Raw genomic sequence first — 12716 nt, forward strand, 5'->3', positions numbered from 1 at the left:
TTTCCTCCAGGTGCTCCGGTTTCATCCCACAGTCCAAAGACGTGCAGGTTAGATGGATTGGCAATGATAAACTTCCCTTAGTGACCAAAAAGGTTAGGAGGGGTTACGGGAATAGGGTGGAGGTAAGGGCTTAAGTGGGTCAGTGCAGACTTGATGGGCCGAATGGCCTCCTTCAGCTCTGTATGTTCTATGTTCTAATATTGGAAAAGCAGCAACCAATTTACACACAGCAAGATCCCACACACAGCAATGTGATAATGAGCAGATGATGTGTTTTTAGTGATGTTGATTGAGGGATAAATATTGACCGGGACACCGGGGATAACTCCCCTGCTCTTCTTCAAAATAGTGGCTGTGGGAACTTTTACACCCACCTGAGAGGGGCAGACAGGGCCTCAGTTTAACATCTTATTTGAAAGAAGGCTGTTCTGACAGTGCAGCACTCCCTCAGTGCTGGGATGAGGAACAATGAAACTGAATTTAGCCCACACGTCCCTGGACTGGGATTTGAATCCACAACCATCTGACTCAGAGGTGAGAGAGCTGCCCACTGAGCCACAGTTGACACTATAGACAATACAAAGTTAGAAATGGAAAGTTATCCTCTAAAAACCCCACCCACCCTTTGCCTCCAGTGCCTAAATCTATTAACAAACACCCCAGCATAAATAACATGTTTGACTGACAAATGATGAAGTGTTGGTTTAGAGCCACTAGTTTCGACTTCCCATTTGAGCCTCGGGCACCTTTCTGTCTCTATTGCTCGTGTCAATGACAGCCAGGCGACGGAGCTGAGGCTGAATTTAGCTGAGAATAATTGGGGCCTGTGCCCAGTTGGGAAACTTCCATGCATGTCGCACTAATAGACAGGAAAGTGCTGGAGGTCTGACTGGAAAATGGGCCTCCAAACGATTATTAAATCGGTCACTCAGAGCTAAAGAGAAACTCTTTAAATACATATACAGAGAAGAGGCTGCAATGAAATCTGTCCCTTTAAACCTGCACAAAAGCAGGAGGCTCAGATTCACAGGCTGCAGGAGGAGACCATTCAGCCCATCTTGCCCCTGCTATCTCATTCAAAGGATTCTCTGATTCATCCAACTGCTCTGCCCTTTCCCCACAGCCCTGCAAATTCTTCCCTTTCAAGCATTTACCCTTTGGAAAGATACAATTGAATCTGATTTCAGGCAGATCAGAACAACTTGCTGTGTCAAAAAATAAAATAAAATCACATCTCCCCCTCTGGCTCCTTTGCCAATTACCTCAAAGGGACTCACTTTCTGTGAAAGAGCCTGTCAGCCCTCTCACCCACTTTTCCTAAAGTGCAGTAATCTAATCACGAAAAGTCCAGAAAAATCTAATATTTTTACTGATAAAAGTTTATTAATGAAACAGAACATGGTTAAAAAACACAAAATGACTTGAGGATCAAAGACAACCAGAGTAAAAGGATATTCACAATGTTCTGGACCCAAATGGTTTCTCTTTAATTCATCTGTAGCCGGTTCCCTGCCCTCTTTGTGGAACACCTCTCATCAGTCCACAAGCATGACCCTAACCTTCCGCTTGCTGCCATTAGAATTCACCACCTTGCTCTCAGGCTCACATTTCTGTCCTCGGCCTGCTGCAATGTTCCGGAGAAGCCCAACACAAGCTGGACGAACAGCCCCTCATCTTCCCATGAGGCACTTTACAGCCTTCTGGACTCAACATTGAGTTCAACAACTTCAGACCCTGGACTCTCTCCTCCATTTTGATTTGTTTTTTTACTGAGTGCCAGTCTGCATCTTGTTTTCATGTTTTTTGCTTCCAGACAGAGCTGTCCTTTATTCTGCCATTAACACTTACTCTGGACCAATGCTTTGTTTCTTTCCCACAACCATTACCTCTCCCTTTGCCTTTTGTTCCAGAACATTTTTGTAATTTAATCTTACCCACCCTCTAACCAATCACTGACTTTCCCTTTTGTTCTACCTGACCTTCCCCCTCTTTCACCAGTGTGGTGAATGTATAATTACTGATAATTCACCAATGCACTGTGTTATGTTATTCACCCTGTGGGCTCTACCTATGGGCCATTGTGTGGCTTCATCCACAGGGGATATGTTGGGGCATGTACGGGCTCCGCCCACTGCTCCACCCCCTTTACAGGAAGTATAAGAGCTGCTGACCTGCGGGGCCACCTTCAGTGTTGTACCAGTCACAGGCAGGCTCAGTTCTAAGCTGATTAAAACCACAGTTTACTTCTCCACGTGTCTTCGAGTGAATTGATGGTCGCAACAAACCCAACACATTTCTCCCTCTCTTTAGTTCTGAAGTAGAGATACATTGGACGTGAAACTTCTGTTTCTCTCAGCACAGATGCTGCCAGACTTTTTTCCAATTCTGTCTGTATTTTAGATTTGCCTGAAATCAGGAAAATATTTATTGTGAAAGTTATAATAAATGTACTTTCAATTTTTGTGGATCGTTTCAGTGGAAATGTGCTCTCCCAGGCTCAAAGACCATCACCCCACTGGAAGCAAAGTCATGAGACCGGTCAGTCCAGCAGAAAGAAACCCTCCAACCCTCCCACTTCACCAAGTGTCAGAATGAACATGATTCAGTCCTGGATGTGATTAACAGCAGCTAAAGGAGTAGAATCCAAACTCTGTCATCACTAGTGAACTCGCTGGTGTCTTAGCAGGTGGGATGACTGAGAGAAGCCCTTTCCACACACTGTGCAGGTGAATGGCCTCGTCCCCATGTGAACTCGCTGGTGTTCCCGCAGGTTGGAAGACCTTTTAAACTTTTTTGTGCACTGAGAGCAGCTGAACGGTCTCTCCTCGGTGTGAATGTGCTGGTGGTACATCAGTTCTCGAGAACTTTTGAAGCTGTTGCCACAGTCAGAGCATTTAAAGGGTCTTTCATTTGTGTGAGTGACTTTGTGTCTCCGCTGGCTGGATAAATGGGTGAATCCTTTCCCACACACGGTGCAGGTAAATGGTTTCTCTCCAGTGTGAACTCGCTGGTGTGTCAGCAGTTGGGAAGAATTACTGAATCCATTCCCACACGTGGAACAGGTAAATGGTCCTTCCCCGGTGTGAATTCGCTGGTGTGCCTGCAGATGGGGTAATTGAGTGAATCCCTTCCCACACCGAGAGCAGGTGAATGGCCTCTCCCCAGTGTGAACCCGCTGGTGTGTCCGCAGGTTGGATGAATCACTGAATCCTTTCCCACATACAGAGCAGGTAAATGGCCTCTCTCCAGTGTGACAGCGTCGATGAATTTCCAGCTCAGATGGTGACCTGAATCCCTTCCCACAGTCCCGACATTTCCACCGTTTCTCCATGGTGAGGGTGTGCTTGTGAGGCTCCAGTTTGACAAAAGTTGAAAGCTCGTCCACACACAGAACACGTTTCCGGTCGCTCTCCGCTGTGAGTGCTGCAATGTTGTTTTCAGGCTGTGAAACTGGTTAAAGTTCTTTCCACAGTCACTGCAGTGGAACACTCTCTTGGGTTTGTGTGTGTCTCTGTGCTTTTCCAGTCACGACGATGTTCAAAGTCTTTTCCCACAGACTAAAAATTCTCTTTCCAGATTCACATCTCGATGATATTCAGGTCCTGATGAATGGAGAGACTCTGTTAAATCTTGATGTGAAGTCTGATTTGAGTTTCCCATCTGTAAATCCTCCCCTTGTAATATCCTGGAAAATGAGTTTACAAAAATCATCACTGTCAGTCGCAGATAGAAATTCAGACGAGACAATTCTCGTTTCTATGGAATATATTTTTCCTCCTTTTCCCTTAAAGTTGCAAATCTCCGTCTCGCACGCTCTCCCTCCTCCCTGGGCTGAAATCCAAACCCATCTCACCATCTGCACCATTTCTTCCCTCCACTCCCAGTTTTCACCTTCCCTCTCCCTGGATTCAGTTCTCCAGCTCCTGTCTGCAGACTGACAATAAAATCAATGAGTCTAATTGATAGGTTGGGGCCTCCAGCGGGTGTTTCTGAATCCTCCTCGCCCACCTCCCAGGGTTTCCTTCCTTCCCAGAGATCAGAATCCTCATTGATTTGAGCCCAAAGTGGAACCTCTGATTTATTGTACCCTTCCCCTCCCGGAACAATGGGAACAGGGGGCGGGTCTGGATGACTGAGACAGGCATCTGGTCCTCCAGCCAATCAGAGTAAATAGGGGCGGGGCCTATTCTCATTGTTTGATTCCCCCCCTGAATCCTCCACTCACTTAACCGAGATGGCGGCCGTTAACCTGGACCAAGTTCCGGGAGGGAGAAATTCCGAAGGAGCGAACCAGGTGAGCTGACAATTTTTAATAGGGCTTAGCCGACCACAAAGTGTTTCCAAACCTTCCCACCATCTCCTTAGTTTTCCTCGTCTTCTACAGGACGAACAGGGCCAACGCGCATCCTCCAAACAGTTCAACAACTGCGCTTGCGTGCTCGTCTCCCAGCCCAAAAGCCGTGATGCGCAAATTCAAGGGACAGGGGAAACTGCGCATGTGCAGTGTCCCCCTCCCGCGCTTCATGCTGAGGGCTTGACCAATGGGAAAACTTGAGGGACCGGAAGGACTCGACCTTCAGGCAATCAGAGCCCGGGCTTGTGTGAATAAGGATTGAGCTTAACGCAGACTGAAACTTCCTCCTGTCTCCAACATCTGTGAGTAAAACATTTTATTTTCTCCCCCTTTCCATTTCTTTCTCATTCTGACCTACAATTGGTCACTTGCAGCAACTGAAGGGAAAGGAAGTGAATCCAGGGAGGGTGCAGGCTCTGGAAAGCTTGGTCCAGGTCTCTCTCTCTCTTAAAGACATTGACATATTTTGCTCCCTCAGCTCGACACATTTATTTGTTTGGCTAAAAGGATGGCCTTTTTCCTAATGTTCACAATTAAAGGGCTGGTTTGAGATGGCTGACATTTAAGGGGACATTAAATTAATATTGAATGGAGAAATGTCTACTGTTATATGGTACAGATTAGATCTATAATTTATGGTTATGTAAAGTACATTTATTATTATTTCTAGTTGTATATTGTACGCAACTATGTTATATATTTCCAGTCATAGAGTCATGATGGCACAGAAGCCGTCCATTTGACAACTCGAATCCATGCCGACTCTCAAGCAATTCTGTAATTCTCAACGAGCCTTCCTGTAACACTGCAGTACCCATCCAATTTCCTTCACAAATTATTGATCATCTGTACTCGACTAACCTCATAGGCAACAAGTTCAATATTCTGATCGATCTACCCTGTCCATGAAACACGTTTTAGTCCAGTAATACAGACATTCATCTGTGTGGCAGCCTGCATGCGTGTCCAGGACAGGAAGCAGTGAGCATGGATCTGTCAATCCGCCTGAATCAGCACCTTCAGGAGAATTGGGAGGGTGAATATTAGATACATCAGAGTGAGAATGGAGGGAGAGTGTGTGGGACGGAGATTTACAGTTTTTGGGGAATAAGAGAGGAAAGAATGTTCCAGAGAAACTAGAATTGTCTGTTCTGAATTTCTATCCTGTACTGACAGTGATGTCTTTTGTAAATTCCTTTTCCAGGATATTCGAAGAGGCGGAATTATAGACGGAAATCTCAAACCAAACATGATATCAAAATCTGATAGTCACTCGATTCCACGGGTCTGGAATATTACCTGTCTTTGAAACTAGAAGGAGAAATGTTTCTCTATTCTGTCTGTTTCAAAAGATTTTAATCATCAGTGTGACTGGAAAAGCACCGAGACACACACACACCCAAGTGAGAGTGTTCCAAAGCACTGACTGTGGAAAGAGCTTTAACCAGTTACAGCCTGAAAAAACATCACACCATTCACAGCGGGAGGAGGCTGTACACATGTTCTGTGTGAGAGTTCAACTGATTGTCTAACCTGGAGAGACACCAGAACATCCAGCACCTTAGAGAAACGGTGGAAATGAGGAGAGTGTGGGAAGGGATTCAGGTACCCATCTCATCTGAAAATTCGACACATTCACACTCGGAGTGAGATCATTCACCTGCTCTGTTGTGGGAAGGGCTTCAGTGGTTCACCCACCTGCAGAAACACCAGAGAGTCCACATCAGGGAGAGACCATTCACCTGCTCTGACTGTGGAATGGATTTAGTACTTCATTCCAAATGATGAAACACCAACAAGTTCACACCGTGGAGACACCGCTGAACTGCTCTGTCGGTGGTGGTATTGAAAATATGGAAAGATGTGTCATTTGAAACATGGAAGTCTGGCAATATCTGGTCTGAGAGAAACATGAGAGGATACAGGGAAAGATCCCATGAAGGGTTAACAGCAGCTGCAAAGAGCAGGATTATAAAATACAGATTCCTTCTCCCAAACAGGCTTAGCAAACAAACAGGATTTTTGTATGAAGCTAAAAGCAATGGCTCACACCTTCATTGAAATTAATCATCTTAGTAAGCATCTGGAAAAGCATGGATGAGGGTTTCAATTGAGTTAGGTGATAAATGTAAACTTTTCAAGTTATAACCAAGTGGATTTTTAGCATTACGCTAAAAGCAATGATTCACACCTTCATTGAAGTAAAATCAACAGATAGAAAATAATGACTAGGGGGTCAAATATATAGGTGTGTAGCTCTGCTGAAATCAGGTAAATTAAAGAAAACTGGAGACAACATGTCTACGAGAACACAAATTAGACCCAAATCAAAGTCAAAATTATGAGCTGGGGCCACAATTCAATAATAAAACTATAGCAATGACAGGAACCAAAATTCACACCCCTATTGAAATCAAAGCATTTTTGAATATCATAAAGGAACGTTGAACATCACAAAGGAAACAATATAATCAGGGATCTGTAGGCTGAGGCCATGCCCAAAATTAATACTTCGTCGTGTTAGAAAAATTCAGATTAAAGGTACCTTTTCCAATCCAAGAGAAATAAAAGTTACTTTACAATAAAGTCATAACTTAATAACTGTCAGAAAAATATATAAGCCTGAGAGAGAGGCAGAGAGGGGCAGAGAAGGAACGAGAGAAACAGAGAAGGAACAAGAGAAGCAAGCAGAGTCAGCTTACAGTCAGCTCGGTCATGGGAAAGGGACAAAGCAAAGTAGCCCAGCTAAAATAGCTAATACATCTAAGGAAGACCAGAATTTAAAGAGGAGGCAGAGTCAGCTCAGAGACAGCCAGCAGAGCCAGCTCTCATAGCTCAGTACATGGGAAAGATAGGACATAGCAACCGAGCAGAACAGTGAATACATCTAAAGAAGACCAGACTTTTAAAAAAGATTGATTGTCAAGTTGGGCCTGAAGGTCCCTTCAACCAACCAGAAGGATCCAGAAGCAAGATCTTTTTACCCTTCTGTAAAGACAGTGATTGCAGCTTTTAAAAGAAAAAATATAATAATAAAATAACTTAAAAGTTTTAACCTGAAACAGTGGTTATTCCTAAGTCTACTTTACTTACTTAGCAATGCGGGACCCAGGATCGATGCTACTAAGTGATAAGTAGATGAAATCTTCTGTGAAGGGATGGGTTATACCGGGGGATAACTTGAAAACATAGTTTCACCTGAAAAGCACCCACCGAAGCCTGCATAGGAGTCAGGGAGTGAGAATCTCTGTTCACCATTTAGAATGTTGGCCCTTTTTGGTATAGGAGGACTTCTAAGAATAGTGGTGAGTTTTCAACAACAGTGGGAAGGGATTTACTGAGTTACCCAACCTGCTGAGCCACGTCACAAACACTTAGGAGAGACCCTATAAATGCTCTGACTGTGGGAGTGGCTTCAAATGGTTTTAGGTACTGATGGCCCACCAGCGCATTCACACTGGGGAGAGACTGTTCAGCTGCTCTCGCTGCACAAAGAAGTTTAGAACGTCATTCGCCCTGCAGAAACACCAGCGAGTTCACACTGGGGAGAGCCGCTCTCCTGCACTGTGTTGGGAAGGGATTCAGTCAGTCAGGCCACCTGGGGAGACACCAGCGAGTTCACACCGGGGAGAGGCCATTAAACCTGCTCTGACTGTGGGAAGCGATTCAGTGATTCATCCCAAATAATGAAACACCAACGGGTTCACACCGAGGAGAGACCATTAAACTGTTCGCACTGCAAAAAGAGGTTTAGAACAGTGATCTTCAAAGTCGGGGGTGCAACTCGCTAGGGGGTCGTGGGCGTGTGTTGGGAAGGTCGCGGAGCCGTCCGTCACGGCACTCCCGATTGCGCAAATTTGCGCGCAACAGCCGCATCAGCCAGCTTTTAACTATGCCAGCTGCGAGCGGCCTTTTTACCATATAAAAAAGTGCGCCGCACTGTGCGATGATCAGGCACGCATGCGCAGTGCAGCAGCATTTCTTTTATATGGTAAAAGGGCCGCTCACAGCTGTCATAGTTAAAAGCCGGCTGCTGCTCGCTCTGTCTGGTTCGTAAGTGCTTGGTTCTTCTGAATGAAGCTAAGGCCGAGTTTCCCCCCCGGCGACTAGCACCATCGGACCCACCAGCAGAGATCCAGCGCCATGGCCTCCACCTCGGAACTCGCCTGGATCTACAGCACCCTCATCCTGCACAACGACGAGGTCACCGTCACCGAAGACAAACTCAATGTCCTGATTAAAACAGCTGGTGTGACCATTGAGCCTTTCTGGCCTAGTCTGTTTGCCAAGGCATTGGCTAATATTGACGTCAATAGTTTGATCTGCAACGTTGGTGCTGGTAGCCGTGCCCCAGCTGCTGCAGCAGTTGTTTCCACCGCTGCCCATGTTGCTGCTGAAGAGGAAAAGGACGAGAAGAAACAGGAAGAATCTGAAGAGTCTGACGATGACATGGGCTTTGGTCTCTGATTAAACGTGCCGTGCAACAACATTGTTACAATTTACAAAAAATAAATAAAAATTGAATGTAAAAGCCGGCTGCTGCGGCTGAGGATCGAAAATTTGCACAATCGGAGACGCAGAAGATTTAAAAAAAAATTCTATATAATCTTCCTGCCTGAGGGAGGCAGAGAGCAGGTCACAGCCCCCGAACGTCGCCGTCATGTGCTTTGGGCGAGATTGTAATCCCTCCATTTTGTCAGCAGCAAACAATGGAAGAGAAAATGGTGGGTCGCGAAGGTCGGCTGACGTGGGTCGCGAAGATCGGCCGGCGTGGGTCCCGAAGGTTGGCCAGTTAGTAAAAATGGGTCCCCGGAAAAAAAGTTTGAAAAACACTGGGCGGAAATCTCCGGAAACGGCGCGATGTCCGCCGACTGGCGCCCAAAACGGCGCAAATCAGACGGGCATCGCGCCGCCGCAAAGGTGCGGAATGCTCCGCATCTTTGGGGGCCGAGCCCCAACATTGAGGGGCTAGGCCGGCGCCGGAGGAATTTCCGCCCCGCCAGCTGGCGGAAAAGGCCTTTGGTGCCCCACCAGCTGGCGCGGAAATGACATCTCCGGGCGGCGCATGCGCGGGAGCGTTAGCGGCCGCTGACAGCATTCCCGCGCATGCGCAGTGGAGGGAGTCTCTTCAGCCTCCGCCATGGTGGAGACCGTGGAGGAGGCGGAAGGGAAAGAGTGCCCCCATGGCACAGGCCCGCCCGCGGATCGGTGGGCCCCGATCGCGGGCCAGGCCACCGTGGGGGCAACCCTCGGTGCCAGATCGCCCCGCGCCCCCCCAGGACCCTGGAGCCCACCCGCGCCGCCTTGTCCCGCCGGTAAGGTAGGTGATTTAATTTACGCCGGCGGGACAGGCATTTTAGCGGCGGGACTTTGGCCCATCCGGGCCGGAGAATCGAGCGGGGGGGGGCCTGCCAACCGGCGCGGCGCGATTCCCGCCCCCGCCGAATCTCCGCTGCCTAAAATGGATTAAAAAATCCATTTTACATTTTGCAGCTCACCCAAAGATGGAAATTTCTTTCTTTTTAAAAAAAAAATGTTTTATTCTCCTTTTTCACGTTTTCTCCCACATTTACACCCATCAACAATAAACAATAATCAACAAGATATGTCAATCCCCATAATAACAACGATCCCATCCGCCCACCAACCCCCAAACCTCAACCCACATGTTTACATAAACAAATGACAAAAAGGAATCAGGGATTACCCGTAGTCACCCTTAATCTACACGGCTCTCCACCCCCCGCCCCCCCCCCCCACCCAACGCCATCCAGCCTCTAAGAGAGTACCGTGCATGATACCCCACAGTTGTACCCCGCCCCCCCCAACGTCTCCAGCTCTTCCCATCCACTGGCTCTTGTAAAACTCCTCCTCCCAACCTCGGTTCCCTCCCCCAACCTCGGATCCCTACCCCCAACTCTCCACCGCGGCGAGACCACTCGGACCCTGTTCTGTCAGGCTCCGATGGCCGCAGCCCCTCCCCCCACCTCACTCCCGTTCACTGGCCGGCTTAAACCGGCCAGCGTGGAGGCCCCCACCCGGGTCCCTTTCCCCCTTGCCCGGCCCTAGGAAAGCCCAAAGATCCCCTTTTAGCACACAAACCCCGCATATCCACCTACACCCCAAAGAGCCCTCCTTTCGAATGAAAGTCCCGTCCCTTCCCTTGTCCAAATCTATGCAACATTGGCTCCTTTAGCCTCTACCCCCGCGCGCAGTGATACAAAAAAACAAAAAAAAAGAAAATACAGTCCTGAGGTTACATCGGCACATGACCATTCCTCAATTTGTCAGTTCTGCCACAGTCCTTCTGCCCTCGCAAACTCCTCCGCTGCTTCCACCGTTCCAAAATAAAAGTCCCTGAGCTTGTAAGTCACCCTCAGCTTCGCTGGATATACAATGCCACACTGCACCTTGCCAATGTACAGTGCCGTCTTCACCCGGTTGAAGGCAGCCCACCTCCTCGGCAGCTCCACCGTAAAGTCCTGGTATACACGTATACCAGCTCCAGCCCGCTGCACCACCCGCTTCTGCTTGGCCCAGCTCAGGACCTTCTCCTTCACACTGTACCTACGGAAGCACAGAGTCACTGCCCTTGGCGGCTCACTCGCCTTTGGTACAGGCCTCCACGACTGATGAGCCCGATCCAGTTCATATTGGGAGGGGTCCTCCCCCTCCCCCAGTAGTTTTGCCAGCATCGCGGCAAAATACTCAGTCGGCTTCGGTCCTTCAACTCCTTCGGGCAGCCCCACGACCCTCAAATTCTGTCGCCTGGATCTGTTTTCCAGATCTTCCATTTTTCCTCGCAGATTCTTGTTCGTGTCCATCACCTTCCGCATCTCCTTCCCCATCGACGCAAGTTGATCACCGTGCTGCAATACCGTCTCCTCCACTTCCTTCAGCGCCTCCCCTTGCTCTCGCACCTCCGCCACTGCGCTCGCCACCGCCGTCTTCACCGGGGAAACCGCCTCCTCCACCAGCACACTCAAAACCTCCTGCATCTCCTTCCTCACCATCTCCATACATTTCTCAATCTGCGCCGCTTTTGGAATTCCGCAGCCATCACCTTAGTTAGTTCTTCAGCCGTAAGCACTGCGGCCTCCCCTGGTGCTCCAGCCTCCATCTTCTTTGTTGACCCCGCGGTGACCTTTCCCCTCTCAAAGATGGAAATTTCAGCACACATTTCTCCATCTTGTATTTTTTAATTTTTGTTTGCACTTTAAATATCCTTGACCTCTGGATGTTTCATTACAGAACTCAGCTCAAAGACATCAAAACTTGTATCCGGCCTTGCCTGTGTGCCCCATTCGTCAATTCAACTTTGCAGCAGCTCAGTCCCAGCTTTGGAAACACCTTCCTCTTTCTGTGTGAGGCCCCGGCCCCATTGACTGTGACAGGGTTCATACTGTCTCCCTGAGATTGTTGATGTAAAGTTACGTCAGACCCACACTGCCCGATTTCCAATCTAATTTATTTAAAGGTCCCAGAAGCCCGACTCCAAACCTTAAATGTTGTTCTGATCCTGTCAGTAACATTATTTTGGAACTCACTAGTATCACCACATAGGCAGTCATCAACATGCATCTTAAAGATGCCCGAGAGTTTCCTGCCTTCGTACCAATAAAGCACGGCAGCTTCTGCCTTCAGGTAGGGACAACCCGACTTGCACAAAACTGATCGAACTGAGAAGTGCCATACACCCTGAAACATCGTTCAAAACATAGACAAACTTATTGAACTTCCAAAGTCTTCCATCTACATCTGGCACCTTAGGAGGTTGTAGAAACACCGCCCTCTGGAGGTGATCCCCCAGCGCAAATGCAGCTTTTATGTTTCTTGACTGAACGTTCCGAGAAAATGTCACGAAAAGGACCAAAGAAATTTCAAAATTACCTTTCCTGCTGTGGGTGAGTCCACTCTGACCTCTTTATCTCCCAAAGCTTCTTCAAATCCCCGCACCACTAACCTCACCTTGGGCCTTATAAGTTCCATCTGGTTGGACCTTTTCTGTGCAGATCCATCGATGTGATGATGCTGGCTGACCCCTATCTGGGACCTCTGAACACACGCCAAACTCTGTCCAACTGCCTAACTCTTTCTGTTTCACCTCCCGTACGGCTTTATCCCCTCATTTGTCAGCAGCTACAAAACCCTCTCAGTCACGGGGACTTCAGCATCGCCCCCAAACATATCCTTGGTGTAAAACCGATAATTCCCTGCCTGAAATGTTCCAGTTATTGAAATTACATTGAATGGATGTCAAAGAAACAGACCAGAAACAGATCCCTGAGGTTCTGAGGAGTCCCCAGTGGTCAGTCAGACTGAACTAAACACGGGTGGTATAAAACAAACAATACTCACCCCG

The 12716-nt window shown here is 47.9% G+C and overlaps 1 long non-coding RNA gene across 1 annotated transcript; it reads right to left on the reverse strand.

Moving 5' to 3' along the window:
- Nucleotides 1–1361: 1361 nt before the first annotated feature.
- On the reverse strand, nucleotides 1362–4442 carry LOC140420443 (uncharacterized). Its single transcript, XR_011946375.1, has 2 exons — nucleotides 4347–4442; nucleotides 1362–3685 (listed from the first exon to the last, which is right to left on the reverse strand). It is a non-coding gene; the product is annotated as an uncharacterized lncRNA (long non-coding RNA).
- Between the last annotated feature and the right edge of the window lie 8274 nt (nucleotides 4443–12716).

Source organism: Scyliorhinus torazame, chromosome 5, assembly GCF_047496885.1.
Source record: "Scyliorhinus torazame isolate Kashiwa2021f chromosome 5, sScyTor2.1, whole genome shotgun sequence".
Classification (NCBI taxonomy): Eukaryota; Metazoa; Chordata; class Chondrichthyes; order Carcharhiniformes; family Scyliorhinidae; genus Scyliorhinus; species Scyliorhinus torazame.